The following is a 19,273-nucleotide window of genomic DNA, read 5'->3' on the forward strand; positions in this document are numbered from 1 at the left end:
TTCCACAAGTGGTGGCACTCAATTTGGTCGCTAAATATTTAGGTGGTTTCCCCATATAGAACTTTGTGCACCATGCACAGTATTTTGGTGTCCTTCATTTTAAGCCGTTGGAGGGATCTGTGCCCCTTGGTTACTTGTTCATAATTCCTTATGTACAAGGCCATCCTTAACCCTGTTTTTTGGTCCATCTGTAGTTTAAGTAAGCTGAAATTCCACTATAATAACATATGGCCTGCCCATGTGTAAGTTTAGTATGGTTCCTAGTTCTCTTTGAGGATATCTGAAAGGGAATAATGTTTATCATCTTTAAAGTGTTAAAATGGTAATTTTAACTATCTCTTTAACCCCTTCGACGCTCATGACGAGCTCAGCTCGTCATGAGTTACGCCTGTCGTACGCTCATGACGAGCTGAGCTCGTCATGAACCGCAGGTTTTTTAAAAACTCAGCACACAGCGGGAAAACGCGTAGCGCGCATGGGGTTAAGTTGAAATGTAATTGTTTTTTTATATGAATAAATAATGAGATGCTTTACTTTCTCCTTGGGTTTCATAGGTTGCAATTAGGTGGAGAGGACGCTTATTGTTGATTGGTCCTCAGTTCGAGCTCATCCAGGCACTGATTTTAATATGCATTGTGCCATATGTTGTTGCATATGGTGAAAGAAATACCTCTGTTTTAGTAACTAATACCTCCCGTTGTAAATTGTGAAGCCGTTGCCCTTCATGTTGCTTAAATGAGAAACAATACTCATGGATTTTCAGGAAACTAAGATACACAATTAAAATTTTGAAATGAGAATCATCAGTTGCGTACCTTGGCGTTGATAAGCCATTTCATTCCTGTCTGCATCTGAAAGAGACAGTTAGTTGTAGATTCCTTACCTTCGAATAACCCCCAAGCGTCGGACTGGATCCAGAGATTTTTTTTTTCTTAGCGGTACCCCTGCACATTGGCCGTTGGCGTTGGTCAACTCTGCATCAGTAGTCAGCGTTGTGGTCACCAGGATGACGTTGCGTTGCCTACTTAGACGCCGCCCTGCGCTCTGACGTCAGTTCTTTCTTTTTCTGTGCCAGCCTAGTGCAGATCCGGAGAGAGCTACCCCTTAGTCATTTTTTTTACTAGCCTTTTTAGGGCTCGCCTGCTGTGCGCACATGCGCATAGCTGGCGAAGCTCTAATGTGGCTTATCCAGTGGTTAACCACCACTGGCGATTGCATGAAGTGCATGTGCTTTTTAGGTGATTGCGCAAGCGCAAGCCCTAAAAAGCGCGTGCACAATGCCACCAGCCGCCTGCCTCGCATTAGCACATCAAAGGCAGCCCTCCCAGCGCATTTCTCACCCCCTAATTATTCACGGCCGGCCGGCCGTACTTTCAGTTTCACGGCCGGAGGCCGTGTCTCCTTTTAAAAGTTGTTTAACTTGTTTCTTTCAAAGTCCGTCCTGATAAATTTCGGTAAACTTTATTTATTTATGCGGTTTTTATATAGCGCAGACTTTACCCGAAGGTGTCAGAGCGCTTCCAGGAACAGAACTGATACATGAGAACATTACAAGCCCCATCCCACCAGAATTTCAACGCTTCGCAAGCAGCAAATTTGAATACACCAGAAACATTATTTGAGAATAATTCAACTCCAATAAGTCTGCCTACTCCACAGACGCTCTCCTTCTGCCCAGGTGTGGGCCTGCACTGGCCCCTATGGGCTGGCTTGAAAAATGCACGCGGGGGCAGAAAGAAGGGTGGAGCTTGCGAGTCTACTGCTGCCATGAGACTCCCGGACCTCGTTGGAGTCTCTCAGAGTGAACGACAATCTCATTATCTCACTCGTTCTCGTGTGACCCAAACCTTTGCCTAAATGGCCGGAAATTATCTCAAGTCCAGTTTAAATAATACGAAATGTGTCCTTTGGAGAAAAGGCCTATGTTTGGTAATCATGTGCGTGCACGTCTGTGGGAAAGTAGGTGTAAAAAGCATATGTGTGCCTCTGTGTGAAAGAGCACGTGTGTATATGGATGTCTATTTAGATTAATAAAATGCAGGATGTGTATGCGTGTCTGAGTTTGTCTGAAATTCGGTGTGTATAGATAGGTGTGTTTGTGCCTGTGTATCTGTTCGTGTGCCGGTTGCGTACGCGTTTTTTTTTATTTTAAACTTTTTATATAGCGCTATCTTGACCCGTAAGTATCAGAACGCGTTACATACACACAGTAAACAGCAGAAGTGTTTGCATTACTTAATCTGTGTGCGGTGTATCTGCTCCTGTGTGCGTGTGCAGAAAAATATTGAGTGAGTGCATGTGTTTGTGCCCGAGTTTTTGTCCGCGCCTGGTCGTGTCTCTTGTGAGGGTCTTCTCTTACTGAGATGTGTGTGACTATGCTCCCACGACTTTCTATTGGTCTCTGGTGTCTGTATTTGATTGAAAGTGGCCGTTAGCATGGTCGCGTGCATTTGTGTGCGTTTTAACTACCTGTGTTTTTTTCTTTAATTTCTTTTTTTAATGCAGTTTTATATAGCGCAGACTTTACCCAAAGCAAAGGAGCGCATTACAATAGAACCAAGTACGATGCATTAGGAGAATTACACACTAACAAGTAACAAATACAATCAGGCTAATCAAGAAAAAGGTAAAGATCAATTAAGAGGTGCAAGAAATAGGTTAATTCCGGTATAGGAGACATATTTACAGTGTTGCATTCATGTGTGTGACTATTGGTGCACGGAGTGTGTTTGTGTGTGCTCGTTTACTAATATGTGAGTTTACATATGTTTGTCTAGTCCGACGAGCGGGCCATGTACCTTCTTTTGTGTGCAGGTCTCTGACTTCAGTGTGTTTGTGTTTACATCTGTGTGCAATTGATACCTGTATGTGAGTTTGTGGATGTGCGTGCCCCTATGACGAAGTGTTCGTTTCTGTGTCTCTACCAGTCTGTGGAATTTCACACTCACACCCTCAACCCCCCTCACAACCCTCTCACCCTCACTCACCCTCAGACCCCTCACCCTCAGACCCCTCACCCTCACACACCCACACCCTTACCCTCACCCCCTCACCCTGACACACCCCGTCACCCTCACACCCTCACCCCCTCACCCTCCTCACACCCCCTCACTCACCCTCACACACCTTCACACCCCCTCACACACCCACTCACCCACTCTTAGCCTCACCCCCTCACCCTCACACACCCTCAGTCACCCTCACACTTTCTCACCATCACACACCCTCACATCCTCTCACCCTCACAAACCCTCACCCACCCTCACACCCTCACCCACCCTCACACCCTCACCCACCCTCTCACCCTCACCCACCCTCACGCCCTCACCCACCCTCACACCCTCACCCACCCTCACCCCCTCACTCATCCTCACCCTCACTCACCCTCACCCTCACTCACCCTCACACCATCACCCCCTTCACCCTCACACACCCTTACCCTCATCCCCTCACACTCACACCCCCTAACCCTCACACCCCCTAACCCTCACACCCCCTAACCCTCACACCCCCTAACCCTCACCCCCTAACCCTCACCCCCTCACCCCCCTCACCCCACTCACCCCCCCTCATTCACCCTCATTCACCCTCACACACCCTCTCACACACCCCCTCACACACCCCCTCACACACCCCCTCACTCACCCTCTCACACACCCCCTCACACACCCCCTCTCACACCCTCTCACTCACCCTCTCACACCCGCTCACCCTCCCTCACCCCCTCCCTCACCCTCCCTCCCCTCACCCTCACCCCCCTCACCCTCACCCCCCTCACCCTCACCCCCCTCACCCTCACCCTCACCCACCTCACCCTCACCCTCACCCCCCTCACCCGCCTCACCCTCACACCCCTCACCCTCACACCCCTCACCCTCACCCTCACCCCCCTCACCCTCCTCACCCTCACCCCCCTCACCCTCACCCCCCTCACCCTCACACCCCTCACCCTCACACCCCTCACCCTCACACCCCTCACCCCCCTCACCCTCACACCCCTCACCCTCACACCACTCACACCACTCAGTGCTACAACACATATTGTGTTACAATAGGTGTCACATTTGCGAAAGATAAAACTATTGGCATTGTAAATAACAAAGCTATTAATTTCGCTATTTTCAAAACAAGCACATAAATAAAAAAGTGTCCTTTACAATACCAATAGCTCAAACTTTCCTAATGCGAGACCTATTGCATTGCTGTGCTTCTCTCCCCTGCTGCACTCGCCTGCTATCTAGAGATGTGGCCTAACGACCAGAGCTGCCATCTAAGTCACGTAAATACAAAACATGTTGCATTCCAAATGCTATAGGTGTCACATCCGCAAAAGTTATAACTATTGGCATTGTAAATGACAAAGCTATCAATTTAGCTATTTTAAAAAGCAACAAATAAATAAAACATTTGTCATTTACAAGACCAATAGCTCCAACTTTTCTAATGCGAGACCTATTGCATTTCCAATGCTTGTTTGACGTTTGTTGGCTTCTTTTTTGAGTCTTTGACTCTTGGTGCATGAGGAATGTCCCAACGCTAGAGCAGGTTCAAGCCTTGCGACTCGTGTCACAAGCTGATGTCTGTGACTGATTCGCACCTCATGTATCTCTGGTATCTGGAGCACGCCCACAAACCGAAGTCGTGCTCTGACTGCCCAGCCATGAATCCAATGTCTTTGTGGGAGCTTTCCCGAAAGTTATTGGAGGGCCGGCGGTCGGCTCTGCATCGTTCCCGGTTTCGTTCGAGAGGAATGTCTCAAGTCTGCTCGCGGAGCCCCCACACCTTGTCGCACTCTTAGTCTTCAAGGTCTTTGGGTAAGTCAAAGAAGGAGGAGAAGAAGTACCGGCTCTCTTCGCCTTCCCCCCCGTCGGTCAGCTGACTCAATGCGGAACCCGGAACGTCTTTGCTATAAGGCTCCATCTCTGGTGCCTCCTTCAGGGACAACTCCGCGCTTCCCCCTGTTTCCGGGAGCTGGAGCGTCCCCTGCCCAACTCCGCAAGCACCTCATCTTTGGGCAGCCGGACTCCGCCGGCATGCCTTTGGGCCCCACGGAGGCGGTCGGGTGTCCTGGACCTTTGATGCTGGCGGCTCCGGCCCTGGAGGGCCCCCGCAGATCCAGGCCTAGATCCAGATCAACGCCGGTCGATCTTAGTCGACCTTCCCCGGTCACGAACCCTGGGGCTGGCCGTGTCCCCGGCCTGTGCCATCCCCATCCCCTAGATGGACCCGGAAGCAGTCCGATGTCTGATCCAATGCCAGAGGGTACTTTTGTTCCCCTGTTCATTCCTGGTGTTCCCTACCGCCCAGAAGGTGGTAATGAGGACTAGGAGTGATCACTGGACCCTTTAGCAGACCAACTGGAAGAACCGGACAGGAAAGAGGACCTGGGTGACGCCAGTGGTCTGGACACTTCCCCAGACCTTGGCATGCTTTCTCCCACTACCGTGGCTTTGGAGGCGGGAGCGTCCTATGCTGTGGTGGTGCGAAGGGCGACTGAGGTCCTGGGCCTTGAGATCACTTCAGTGGCAGTCGGGACTAACCTCCTTACAGAGGTGGTTCGGCCTGCGGGATCCTCCTCTGAGATACGGTCGTGCAGGTGCTGCCTCAATGCCATGAAGAGGCCCGGGCCGTTCGCTCCCAGGCAGTGGCGGATGGGCGAGACTCAGCCAAATTCACAATCAGATGTGGACTGGATACCACCAACTCACTAGACAGAACGATTGCCACGTCTGTAGTCCTTCGGCGCTACACCTGATTGAGGATATCTGGCTTTTCGGGGAATGTCCAGTCAACTTTGCTGGACATGCCCTTTGATGGCCGTCGTGTTTTTGGCGACAAAGCAGACTGTGCGCTGGAGCGCTTTAAAGATTCTCGGGCTATGGCCAGATCTTTGGGCCTCGCTGCGTCTTCCCGACCACTCCCGTCTGCTTTTCGCCCCTTTCGTGCCTATGGAAGGGGTTCCCAGAATCGTCTGGCCCAGCCTAGCGAGTGGTTCATGCAAGCTGCCCAGACTTTGCATGGCCGCGGATGTGGGACGGAGTGACCCAGCGGGACTGGGAGCCGGCAGGACGGCCAGTACACCCATTCTCCCCCTGCTCTTTTATACCGACGTTTCAGGCCCATCAGTGGCCAGTGGGTGGCAGGATTCGCCATCACCTCCCCCAATCCATTACGTTGGATAGGTGGGTTTTGAAAATAGTCTGTAGGGGCTACACACTCCCCTTCAAGACTACCCCTCCCTTCATGCCACCGTCTTCGATCGTAGGTCGGAGGATAATTTGGCACTTCTCTAGGAAGTCTCCGCTCTCTTGGTCAAGGAAGCTATCGAGAGGGTCCCTGTTCCAGAAGTAGGTTGTGGTTGCTATTCCCTCAACTTTCTGGTGCCCAAGAAGGGCAAAGGCCTGTGTCCTATTCTAGACCTCAGGGCCCTCAACCATTTCCTTCGGAAGGAGAAGTTCAAAATGCTCATGGTGATTCAGGTCCTGTCTGCCCTTGACAGTTTATGGTGGCGTTGGACTTGCAGGATGCCTATTTCCATATTCCCGTCCTGCCAGCCCACAGAGGCTATCTACAGTTCACGGTAGGCCATGAGCATTTTCAGTTCACTGTGCACCTCTTTGGCCTTATCATTGCCCCTCGGGTGTTCATGAAAGTGATGGCAGCGGTCGCAGCTCATCTGCGCAGATCAGGGGTTCCAGCCTTACCCCTATCTTGACAACTGGCTGTTGAAGGCGGGCTCACCCCAGCTATCGTCTCCCAGCTCCAGACTACGGCGGACCTCCTGCACATGCTGGGGTTCACTATCAACATGTTGAGGTCACACCTGACTCCCTCCCAGACGCTCCCCTTCATCCTAGCTGTTCTGGACACAGTGCAGTTTCGGGCCTATCCTCTCGAGCAGCGAGTCCAGGATATTCGGCTATGCTACCGATGTTTCAACCTCTATCCTGGATTTCGGTGAGGTTGCTGGGCCTTATGGCCTCCTGCATCCTGCTGGTGGATCATGCCAGATGGCATGTGCGGGCTCTGCTTTGGGACCAGAAGTTCCAGTGGGTGAAGCATCAGAGTAATCTTTCCAACTACGTTCAGATCTCAGAGGGGACTGCACAACAGCTGTAGTGGCGGCTAATTAACTAAGATTGGGTCAGAGGCAGATCCATCTTCCTTCCCCAACCAGACCTAACAGTGGTGACAGATGTGTCACTCATGGGATGGGGAGGCCATCTGGCAGAGGCAGAGATCAGAGGCAGTTGGTTTCCGGTGGAGTCCGCGCTCCATATAAACCTGTTGGAGCTCTAGGCGATCTGCTTGGCACTGAAAGCATTCCTTCCCTCCCTCAAAGGGAAAGTGGTGCAGGTGTTCACAGACAATACTACTGCTATGTGGTACTGCAACGAACAGGGTGGGGTGGGGTCGTGGACCCTATGTCAAGAGGCTCTTCGCCTCTGGACACGGCCGGAACATCAGGGCATGAACCTGGTGGTTCAACACCTGGCAGGTTCCCTGAAAGCCAGGGATGACTAACTCGGCCGTCGGTGTCTGGTGGATCATGAGTGTCTTCACTTGGTCTCTTTTAGCGGTGGGGAGTGCCTTGGTTAGATCTGTTCACTACCGAAGAGAACATGCAATGTCAGCTATTCTGCACGGTGGAGTATCCAAAGCAGCACTCGCTGGGCTACACTTTTCATCGCAAGTGGAGCTGTGTCCTCCTGTATGCCTTTCCACCTGTACCACTTCTGCCCGAGTGTTCAAGAAGATCAAGCGCGACCGGGCCCAAGTTATTTTTGTGGCTCCAGGCTGGGTACGAAGAGTCTGGTAACCCGAGCTCCTGAGCATGGCCATCGATACTCCAATCGGACTGCCCCTTCAGAAGGATCTTCTGTCGCAGCAACACCCAAATCTGTTCAGCCTCCACCTCCTTGCATGGAGATTGAGCAGCGACAGTTGATAGCTTTTGATCTTCCACCTGAAGTCCGTAATGTCATTCTGGCAGCCAGGCGTCCCTCCACTAAAATGGTATACACCTGTAGATGGAACAGGTTTGTGGCATGGTGCACAACAAAGGCCATGGATCTGCTTTCCACCCCTCTTTCAGAGGTTCTCTTGTTTATACTTTCTTTGGTTCTGCTCTGGACACTCATAAAGGCTATCTTGAAGCTATCTTTGCATTCCTTCCACTGCCTGAGCAGCCTTCTTTATTCAAGTCCCCTATTGTAAATAGATTCTTTAATGGAATTACTCATTTCTTTTCTCGATCTCCCTTCATAATGCCCCAGTGGGACTTGAATCTTGTTCTAACATATCTTATGTGTGCTCCCTTCGAGCCCCTTCACAAATGTCCTCTCAGGCTCCTTACTCTGAAAACGACCTTCCTTGTTGCCATCACCTCTGCTTGTAGGGTGAGTGATCTTCAGGCTCTATCTTGCAAGCCCCCTTTCTTCCTTGTGCGTCCGGACAAAGTGGTGCTTAGGACAAGGCTCTTGTTCCTTCCCAAAGTGGTTACACCTTTTCACATAGGACAAATAATCACTTTGCCCGCCTTTTTCCCACGTACGCACCCTTCCAAGGAGGAGAAGAGACACCACCATCTGGTCCCTAAACGTGCGCTGCCCTTCTACCTTGACCGCACAAAGATTTCCGGGTGGATGATCACTTTTTGAATTTGCTATGTAGGTGCCAAGAATGGTCGAACTGTTCAAAAGTGTACCATATATTGGTGGGTGTCCTTTGTATTAAAATCTGTTATACTTTAGCAAAAAGGAACATTCAGTGGGGCTTCATGCTCATTCCACTAGAGCTACAGCAGCAACCACTGCATTGGCACGTGGAGTCCCACTTCTTGATATCTGCCAGGTGGCCACTTGGCTTTTTTGCACACGTTCACCAGACATAACTGCCTGGACAGCCAAGTCCGGAGGGATGGCTATTTTGCCACGTTTGGTCCTCCAGGACTTTCTGGTGTAAATTTAGTTTGTCGAACCACCACCGGGGATAGTATTGCTGGGGTATCTATTCTAAGGTAAGGAATCTACAACTAACTGTCTCTTTCAGATGATCAAGTTACTTACCTTCGGTAACGATGTATCTGTAAGAGACATAGATGCGTTGTAGATTCCTTACCGCCTCACCCATCCTCCCGCTCTGTGAACTGACTTCTAGGGATAGGTACTTACCGGGCCCTAGTTGTGACTCACCCGTGGTCAGTGTCTTTCATGGCTCTGTGCTTCTGGTGTGAAAAATTGTGTCAGAACTGAGGTCAGCGCGCATGGGTGACGTCTAAGTAGGCACCGTGGTCTCATCCGGCGACCACAACGCAGACGACAGACGCGGAGTTGGCTGCCGCCACCTACCGACGTGCAGGGGAAACAATTCTGCTGATCCAATCTGACGCCTGGGGGTAATTCTAAGATAAGGAATCTACAACTAACCTATGCCATATCCGAAGGTAAGTAACTTGTTCAACAGTCTAGAGGGCTAAAAAATGGTAAGCTTAGCCCATCACTTAATTGCTCCCAATTTCCTATAAAGTCAGTCCTTTAGGGCTCTTGTAAGATATTGTAAGAACATATTTATTTAATTATGTTCACTTTTTACATATATCTTCATACAGTATGGACAGGAAAATGTTGGATGACATTTTTTTAATCCTAAATGTATGTAGTTGTAGCTTGTGGTTAGATGGCAACCTTCACATTTTATACTTAACAAAAAATGTCGCTGCGATATTTGGAAATTTCCTACATGTGGATCTCCCTGGCTTACTATCTACCTGTCCATTACCAGTGCTGTTCAATATAAACATGTTTCGAATACCAATATGACAGCAAAAAAAGCAATGCAGGAAACAAAGCTAATTTGCCATTTGTGTCAATTCTGCATGACCTGAGCAGCTCAAAGTAATCCTTGTGCCACTTTCTTTTGGAAAGTCTTCAGCCTTTATGGGCAGTTGGCAGACAGGGCTCCCATAGATTGTTTAGATGAGACCTTTCCGTCATCACCTTTTACACGTGGAGAAGTCTGAGACTTAAGGGAAAGAGGGGATTAGGGGGGGGGGGGGGGGGGGGGAGGGATCCATGTATTTCATACACTAGTGTTGGTCATCTCTCTCAAAATTTCCACTTTAGGCAGTATACATATGATAGGCGAGACAGTGTATTGTTGAGATTCGAAAAGCCTTTCTTCAACTGTTGTAAATGAGGTTTATGTTCTTCTTAAATTTCCTATTCTTCCACTTAGACCTTGGCCTTAAGTGACTTTAAATTGCTTTCTAGTAGTGTTACTCTTGTTCTTTGCTGGCTAGGTATGGCTACATTTATTTAGTAGTGCTGTGGCAACAAATGATGGGCGGGATGCTGAATGAAACAAACATGCACCCCCGTGAACAGATCTGGGTTAAATCTGTTGTCCTTTAGCTCACTTCGCCACCCCAATTTGGACTCAGCCATATACAAATCAGGCTTGACCCTGCTCCTCATGGGAACAGTCCAGCTCAAACTGCAAAGCCAGGTCCTCCCTGGACCGGAAACGAGCATCCTGGGACTGGTTTCAGTGTAACACCCTTAATTAGCCAGGCTAGCCTGAATCCATTGGCACAGCGAGCAAGGGGCCCACGCCTGGGCATACCCATCCCACTTAGGGTGAAAAGTGCTGCGAAACAAATGAGGGATGGAATGCTGAATGATTCAAGCTAGCATGGCTGATGAGGGGTGTTTCCCCGAAACTGGTCCCAAAATGCTTGTTTCTGGTCCAGTGAGGACCCGGCTTGACAGTTCGTGCTGAACTGTTCCTTTGAGGAGCTGAGTCAAGACTGATTTGCATATGGCTGAGTCCAAACTGTGTTGGCGTAGTTAGCAAAAGAATGATTGATTTAACCTAGATCTCTTGACGGGTGAAGCTGCTCATAAAACACTTAATTGGCATATATTTCCATAATCTTCTGCCCACTGCAGTGGCAGTAGGGGGTATATTGAGGTAACCCCTGAATTAGAAATATGAAGTCTCCACAGACACACACATTTTTTAACATTTATTTAGGTTTATAGATCTGTATAATCTGAAAGAAACAGGTTAGTATTAGATTCCTTATCTTAGAATATCCCCAGGCGTCAGACTGGATCCGGAAATTTTTGCGTAGCAGTACCCTTGCGCGTCGGTAGGAGTCGTCTGCGGCTCCGCGTCCGTCGTGGGCGCCGTGATGACATCGTCGGAGTACTTAGACGCCACCTCCGCATGCTGACGTCAGTTCTTTTTTCCGCGCCAGCAGCGCAGATCCGGAAAAAGTGGTACCTTAGTCACTTTTTGACTAACTTTTTTGAGATCTTTTTGATCATTTCTTGAGTCTTCGACTCCGATCGGTGCCGATGGGGATGCCAGGTTTTAACCTTGTGGGGACTGCGACCGACTGATGTCGGTCACCGACCCTCACCGTCGGTGCCTCCACTGTCTCGGCGTCGATCATGACGACAAGACCTGCTCCGACTGTCTGGCCTTAACCTCGAAGGCTAGGCGGGAGCGGTCCCGCAAGCGGCTCGAGCTCCGGCAGTCGGCCCGCGCCGTGAGAGGTCCCGGTCCGGACGGAGGTCGAGGGACCGGTCGCGGGGGCGGAGCCATCATAGCTCCGGGAGTCGACATCACTCCTCCGGGTCGAAGTCGTCGTCCGGTAAGCACAAGAAGTCGAAGAGACGTCATCGCTCTTCAGACTCCTCCCCCACGCTCGCGCGATGCGGCCGGGGGTTCGGGTGACACCGCCCACGCGGCTCCGCCGGAGTCGCGGGTGTTGCGACCTGCCCCATACCCTCCGGTCCCAGGGCAGCAAGCGATGCCGGAGGAGATTGAGCGTTTCCTCATGGCCATGAGGTCCTGCTCTCCTCAGACGGGCTCCGCTGTACCTTCGGACCCAGCAGACCCGTCTGGGGGCCCTAGCGGGTCGGGTGCTTCGCCGGCGCCTTCGGCCTGGCGCCGCAGGGCCCCACTGGATCCGGATCGTCGCCGGTCGACCTGACGACCTCACTGGCGCCGGTTCCACAGGTGTCACCTCCGACGCGGTCCTCGGATGGCGCCGTCCCCAATACCTCCCTCGTCCCGGTTCCGGCGTCGGCGCGGCGCCGCTCTTGACGCCGCTTGGGGAGTTTTACTTCAATGAACCGGCCCCGTCCTTTGACAACCCTGATTATCAGGAGATGGGTGAACAGGAGTATTTGGAGGGGTCTGAGGACCCTCTGACACGTGACTGTCAGTCCCAGGAGGACTGGACAGGTGGACTTGGGGATGCCAGTGGTCTGGACACTTCGCCGGACACTGGTTTTGTCTCTTCCCCCCCCCCCCTCCTACCGTGGCTAAGGAGGAGGGGGCAACCTTCAGTGTGGTGTTGACGCGGGCAGCCAAGGCCGTGAGGACTAACCTCCTCACTGAGGTCCTTAAACCGCAGTCAAGCTCAACAGAGCCTCTGCTGCCGTTAAATGAGGCCTTGACAGACGTTCTTTTGGGCACTTGGTCCAGGCCCGCTACAGACCAGCCTGTAGATAGGAACGTGGCCAGACGCCACCGCCCGGCCCCGGGCGACCCTTGTTTCCTGTCCACCCACCCCACCCCCGAGAGCCTGGTCATCCAGGCCTCTAATTCCCAGACCGCATTCCCGGGAATCCAAGAGGTATGAGAATTATGGAAAGAAAATATTCTCCTGTCTTAGTTTGGGACTGCGATTTTCCAACACCGCATGCCTCTTGGGCCGTTACACCCACTCCCTGTGGGACACAGTCGCGGACGTGCTGCCACAATGCCCGGCGGAGGTCAAGGCAAAACTCGCCCAAGCCCTTGCGGAGGGTCGAGATGCGGCACGTTTCTCCATCCGGTGTGGATACCACCGACTCATTGGACAGAGCGATGGCAACGACGGTGGCGATTCTTCGCCACGCCTGGTTGAGGTCCGCCAACTTTTCAACGGATGTCCAGAATACTATCATGGACGTTTGATGGGCGTCGCCTCTTTGGCGACAAGGCAGACCATGCGCTTGAGCGCTTTAAGGACTCCAGGGCTACGGCCAAGTCCTTGGGCCTCTCGGCCCCGCGCCAACAAACGGGTGCCTTTCGCTCCTTTCGTGGCCAAGGAAGGGGCGCCCGACACGTGCTGCCAGCCACGCACCGCAAGCTAACATCCAACGCGGTGGCGGCCGTGGAAATCGCCGTGGAGGCGGTCGGGGACAACGGCGAGGCCAGTCCACACCTTACCCCGCAGCATCCGCCTCAAAACCTTCCTAGTCCGTGTTTTCAGGTCCATGTGACGCCAGTGGGGGGCAGGGTTCGCCATCACCACTCCCACTGGCGCACTGTCACATCGGACAAGTGGGTGCTGCAAATCTTCCGAAGGGGCTACTCCCTCCCCTTCGAGACGACCCCTCAGCCATACCACCGCAATACCACCGCATATCGGGGGATCATCTGCGGCTTCTGCAGGAGGAAGTTACAGCCCTCTTGGCCAAGGGGGCCATCGAGCGCGTTCCTGGGCTAGAAGGAGGGTGTGGTTGCTACTCCCACTACTTTCTGGTACCCAAGAAGGGTAAAGGGGGCCTACGCCCTATCTTGGACCTACGGAACGTCAACGGCTCCCTCCGGAAGGAGAAGTTCAAGATGCTGACACTGGCTCAGGTCTTAGCTGCCCTGGAGCCAGGAGACTGGATGGTAGCCTTGGACTTGCAGGACGCTTATTTCCACATCCCCGTCCTGCCGGCGCTACCTGCGGTTCACGGTAGGCCACGAGCTCTTTCAGTTTACCGTGCTCCCCTTCGGCCTTACCTTCGCCCCAAGGGTGTTCACGAAAGTGATGGCGGTGGTCGCAGCTCATCTGCGCAGGTTAGGGGTTTCAGTCTTCCCTACCTCGACGACTGGTTGTTGAAGGCGGGCTCGCCCCAGACAGTCGTCAGCCACCTCCAGACGACGGCAGACCTCCTGCACCAGCTGGGGTTCTCCATCGATGTGCCGAATTCACACCTGTGCCCCTCTCAGAAGCTCCTCCTCATCGGAGCGGTTCTCGACTCGGCGCAGTTTTGGGTATACCCCCCCGAACAGCGGGTTCGGGATATACAGGCTCTGATTCCAATCTTTCAGCCTTTGTCCCGAGTCTCGGTCAGGTTGACGCTGCAGCTTCTGGGGCTGATGACCTCCTGCATCCTCCTGGTGCATCACACCCTTTGGCGGATGCGGGCTCTGCAGTGGGACCTGAAGTTTCAGTGGGCCCAGCATCAGGGCAACCTGTCCGACCATGTCCTGATCTCGGAGGGCACTGTGAGACATCTGCAGTGGTGGCTCACGGACCGCTATTGGGTCAGCGGCAGATCCCTCTCTCTTCCCCAACCGGAGCGCGTAGTTGTGACGGACGCGTCTCTCCAGGGCTGGGGAGGCCACATGGGAGAGGCGGAGATCAGAGGCCTCTGGTCTCCCGCGGAGTCCCGGCTCCATATGAACCTTTTGGAGCTGCGGGCGATTCGTATAGCACTGAAGGCATTCCTCCCCTCTGTCCGTGGGAGTGTAGTGCAAGTGTTCACGGACAACACCACCGCCATGTGGTACTGCAACAAACAGGGCGGGGTCGGGTCGTGGACCCTCTGCCAGGAGGCTCTGCGCCTCTGGCAGTGGCTGGAACATCAGGGGGTGACCCTGGTGATTCAACACCTGGCAGGTTCTCTGAACGCCAGGGCGGACAAACTCAGCCGCCGGTGCATGATGGATCACGAATGGCGTCTGAACTCGTACGTGGCGCAAGGCCTCTTTCAGCTTTGGGGAGATCCTTGTTTAGATCTATTCGCCACCGAAGAGAACGCGCAATGTCATCAGTTCTGCGCATTGGAATTTCCAAGGCAGCACTCGCTCGGAGACGCTTTTCGTCGCGAGTGGAGTTGCGGGCTGTTGTACGCCTTTATGCCTATACCACTTCTGCCCAGAGTGCTGAAGAAGATCAAACGCGACCGGGCCCAAGTCATCCTTGTGGCTCCGGACTGGGCACGAAGATACTGGTATCCCGAGCTACTCAGCATGTCAGTCGATCCCCTGATTAGTCTGCCTCTTCAGGAGGACCTTCTGTCACAGCAGCAGGGGACGGTACTCCACCCGAACCTGTCCAGTCTCCACCTCCATGCTTGGAGATTGAGCGGCGACAGTTGAGGCCATTTGACTTGCCTCCTGAGGTTTGTGATATCATTCTGGCAACCAGGCGTCCCTCCACTAAGTCGGTATACGCCTGAAGGTGGAACAGATTTGTGGCATGATGCACAGGAAAAGCTGTGGATCCTCTCTCTGCCCCTCTTTCTGAGGTTCTTCTCTTCCTTCTTTCTCTTGCCCGGCAGGGCTCTGCTCTGGGCACTATCAAGGGCTACCTTTCTGCCCTTTCGGCCTTTCTGAGGCTGCCTGATCAATCATCTTTGTTCAAGTCCTCTATTGTAAATCGCTTTCTGAAAGGCATCACCCACTCGTTTCCACCTGTTCCCTTTGTGATGCCTCAGTGGGACTGGAACCTGGTTCTTACTTATCTGATGTGCGCTCCCTTTGAGCCACTTCAACTGTCCTATCCGCCTTCTTACTTTGAAGACTGCTTTCCTGGTTGCCATCACCTCTGCCAGGAGAGTGAGTGAGCTCCAGTGAGCTCCAGGCTCTTTCCTCTAAACCTCCTTTCCTTTCTGTCCATCCGGACAAGGTTGTGTTGCGGACAAGACCCTCTTTCCTGCCCAAGGTTGTCACGGCCTTCCACATCGGGCAGCCTATCACCTTGCCCACCTTCTTTCCGCCTCCGCATACCTCAAAAGAGGAAGAGCGGCTTCACCGTCTGGACCCAAAGCGTGCGCTCTCATTCTATTTGGATCGCACACGTCAGTTACGGGTGGATGACCAACTCTCTGTTGGTTAATTGGGCACTAAGAAGGAACGGGCGGTACACAAGCAAACCATCTCTCGGTGGGTCGTCTTGTGTATCAAGGCTTGTTACTCCTTGGCAAGGACGGAGCCTCCTGTTGGGCTGAGGGCCCATTCCACTCGGGCCACGGTGGCTACCACTGCCCTGGGTCAGGGAGTCCCCTTGCAGGACATTTGTCAGGCAGCTACGTGGGCCTCGCTGCACACGTTCGCAAGACACTACTGCCTGGACAGCCAACTCCGGAGGGATGGCTTCTTTGGCCGTTCCGTCCTCCAGGACTTTCTGGTGTGATCATTGGTTCTCAGACCCACCACGATATATCTGTAAGAAACAATAGTTAGTATTAGATTCTGTAGTAGGGGATCTCTGTGTATAGTCATAATCTAGTGAATAGTCCCGCCCATGTGCGTGGACCCCGGCAATCAAAAATAATCTCTTAAGTTGTCAAAATAATGCAGAAACTGCAAAGACACTTAAGAGAGAATTTAAAGACAAATAATGCAGCCTATATCCACAGGCTACACTGTCCAGTACTTCAACTAGAAATTCCACCAAAAAAACACCACACACAGCACAGCCTGCCAGTTTCTACCATAGAGAAACTTGCCTCCCCCAGTCAAAGACTCTGGAATGATAGAGAGGAAGGTAGGGACAGACAAGCCCCATAGGCTGCCATTATGTGGCTTAAATAGGATACTGTGCCTTTAAGAGAACTTTCCAGAACTTCTCCCAGTATCCCAGAATGCATAGCAGGTCCCTCTACTTTCAGTTCTTTTTTCCGGCTCCTGCTTACAGGACCCTGGCATTGAGCTCTCCCTTTTTCAACGGTTTATTGGATTTTTTTGACATTTTTGAATTCTAAAAGTGTTGCAGTTTACTTCTTGGTGTTCTCTTCTTTTTTGTGCTATTTTAGGCGTTTTAGGGCTCTAAAATGCCTGGCCTTTTTGATAAGTGCCCAGCATGTGGGAGGAAGAAGGCCAAGAGTGATCCCCATGATGTCTGCATCGTGTGCCTCCCTGAAGATCATGTCCCTTAGTATTGTGCCATCTGCCAGCAGTTTACTGCTCGGACTCTGACGGACAGGATGAAGATCAGGCTTTCTGGCCTTGAGGAGAGGCGTCTGCAGGCTGCAGGTGGGTCTGGGCAGGTTGGGAAGGCTCCCTCTGCCTCTGCTGAGGCCTCTGGGGGGCTCCCCGGAGGCAGGAAGTCCAGCAAACGGTCCTGGTCTCCGTCGACGTCGATTGCATCTACGACGACGTCGAGAGGGATTACGGCGGTGTGCTCCCCTTCTCCCCGGGGCTCCGGGTCGAGACGGCGTGACGGCTCGACGTCGAAGATCATGGAGAAGTCGCCGTCAAAGCCACCGTCGACGTCATCGTCTTCGTCGACGTCGAGGTCTTCCTACCGACGCCGGAGGCGTAGTGACAAGCATCGATGCTCGCCGTCGAAGCGGCATCGACGCTCGCCGGCGAGGCGACACCGTTGATCGCCGTCGAGGCAACACCGTCGATCGGCGTCGAGGCACCGGTCGACGTCGAGAGCATCAAGAAAACGGCGACGTTCGTGGTCGAAGACGGAACGCTCGACGTCGAGAAGGCGGCGTATGGCGTCGCGGAAGAAGAGGTCGACGTCGAGGAGTCGACGGTCGACGCCGAGGAAAAGAGGGTCGACGCCGAGGAGACGGCGATCGACGCCGGAGTCGAGGAAGCGTCGTTCGACGCCGGAAAAGCGTCGCTCTGCGTCCAGCAGACAGCGGTCAGCGTCTAGGAGTCGGTCAGCCTCTCCAAAACGGCGCAAGAGGGATTCTAGTCCCAGAAGTCATGCTGCTTCAAGTGGAGGACGCAAGAGGAAGCGGTCACCTGCTGATGGGGCTGGCTCTCCGCACCCTTCGCCTAAAGGGTCACCGGGCTCTGTGTACTCAGAGGTGTACACACCATCTCGGCCCAGAACTCCGACTCCTCCCCCTGTGCCTAAGGAGGACCCTCCACCCAAAACTCCACTGCCTTCAGGAGACCCTCCTCTGCCTCCGGTCCCTCCGCATGGGCCCACCCCGCAGCCGAAGGTTCCTCCTCCGAGGTCCACTTCCCTGCCGTTCCTGCCTGTTCCTCCTAAGGGGACCCCAAAACCGAAACCCCGTGAGGAACCGACGAAACCCCGTGAGGAACCGAGGAAGACTCCTCCACGAAAACCGAAGGAGCGGCCACGAGCAGGCAGGTCTCGCTCTTGCTCTGGGAGGAAGGAGAGATCGCGACGCAGATCATCCACGAGGTCGAGACACCGCCGTAGGAGGCGCGAATCTCGCTCACAAACGAGGTCCTCTGGGACCAGGGACTATTCTCCTACCCTATCGGGGTCACCGGACACGAGAGTGTCCCCGATAGATGACCTGGTGGCGTTCCATGACGTCCTTTTAAGGGGCGCTGCGAAGTTGGGCATATCCCTGACGGTGCCTACCCCGAAAACGTCAGTCATTTTTGAGACTTTACATCAGAAACACCTGTCTCGTCCTCTCCTGCCTCTGGTGCCGGGCCTGGAAGAACCGGCTATGGCCCTGTTTCTCACCCCTGCGGTGACGAAGGCGGCTCCATCAAGATTACTGAAGAAGTACCGGGCTCCCGATTCGGATCCGGCCTTTTTGAGAACGGAACCTCCTCCTGACTCTGTCATTGTGACGGCGGCCCGCAAGCAGCATGCCACCACTCCGTCCTCCACGGTTCCCCCGGATAAGGAGTCAAGGTGGATGGATTCGGCGGGGAGGAAAGTCTGTGGCACTTCCGCTACCTCCATGAAAGCTGCGAGTGCCACGGCGCTGTTGGGCCGATACGACAATGCCCTCTGGGACTCCCTCGAGCGATTTGCGGAGCATTTACCTCGGGAGAAGCGTGAAGACTTCATGGAAGTTCTGAGTGAGGGGATGCTGGTGGCCAACCAGATTATCAGCGCGGCAGCGGACTCTTCCCTGTTGGCTGCTCACGGATTTTGCCACGGAGTCAACCAACAGCGCCACGCATGGCTCCGGCTTACGTCCCTGAAACCGGACGCACAGCAGAGGGTGGCCAACCTACCATTCTCCGGCGAGACCCTCTTCGGGAAGCATGCGGACGATGAGATGGCCCGCATGAAGGCGGAGGCCGAGACGCTAACGGCTGTGGGCCTGGAGAAGCCTAAAGAGACCAAGAAGCAGTACCGCCCTTTCCAACGGTGGTTCGGCGGACAAGGCCGAGGACGGGGACAGGCTTCGGGGCAATCGCAACAGCAACACCAGTTCCGTAAGCCATTCCAGAAGCGCCAGAAGGGCAGAGGTGGCCAGCAATCGGCCCCAGCGCCCAAAGGCCAGGCTGTGTCTAGGCCCTAGGAACCTACTTCCCCCGG

The sequence above is a fragment of the Lissotriton vulgaris genome, chromosome 10, assembly GCF_964263255.1.
Source record: "Lissotriton vulgaris chromosome 10, aLisVul1.2, whole genome shotgun sequence".
In the NCBI taxonomy this organism is placed as follows: domain Eukaryota; kingdom Metazoa; phylum Chordata; class Amphibia; order Caudata; family Salamandridae; genus Lissotriton; species Lissotriton vulgaris.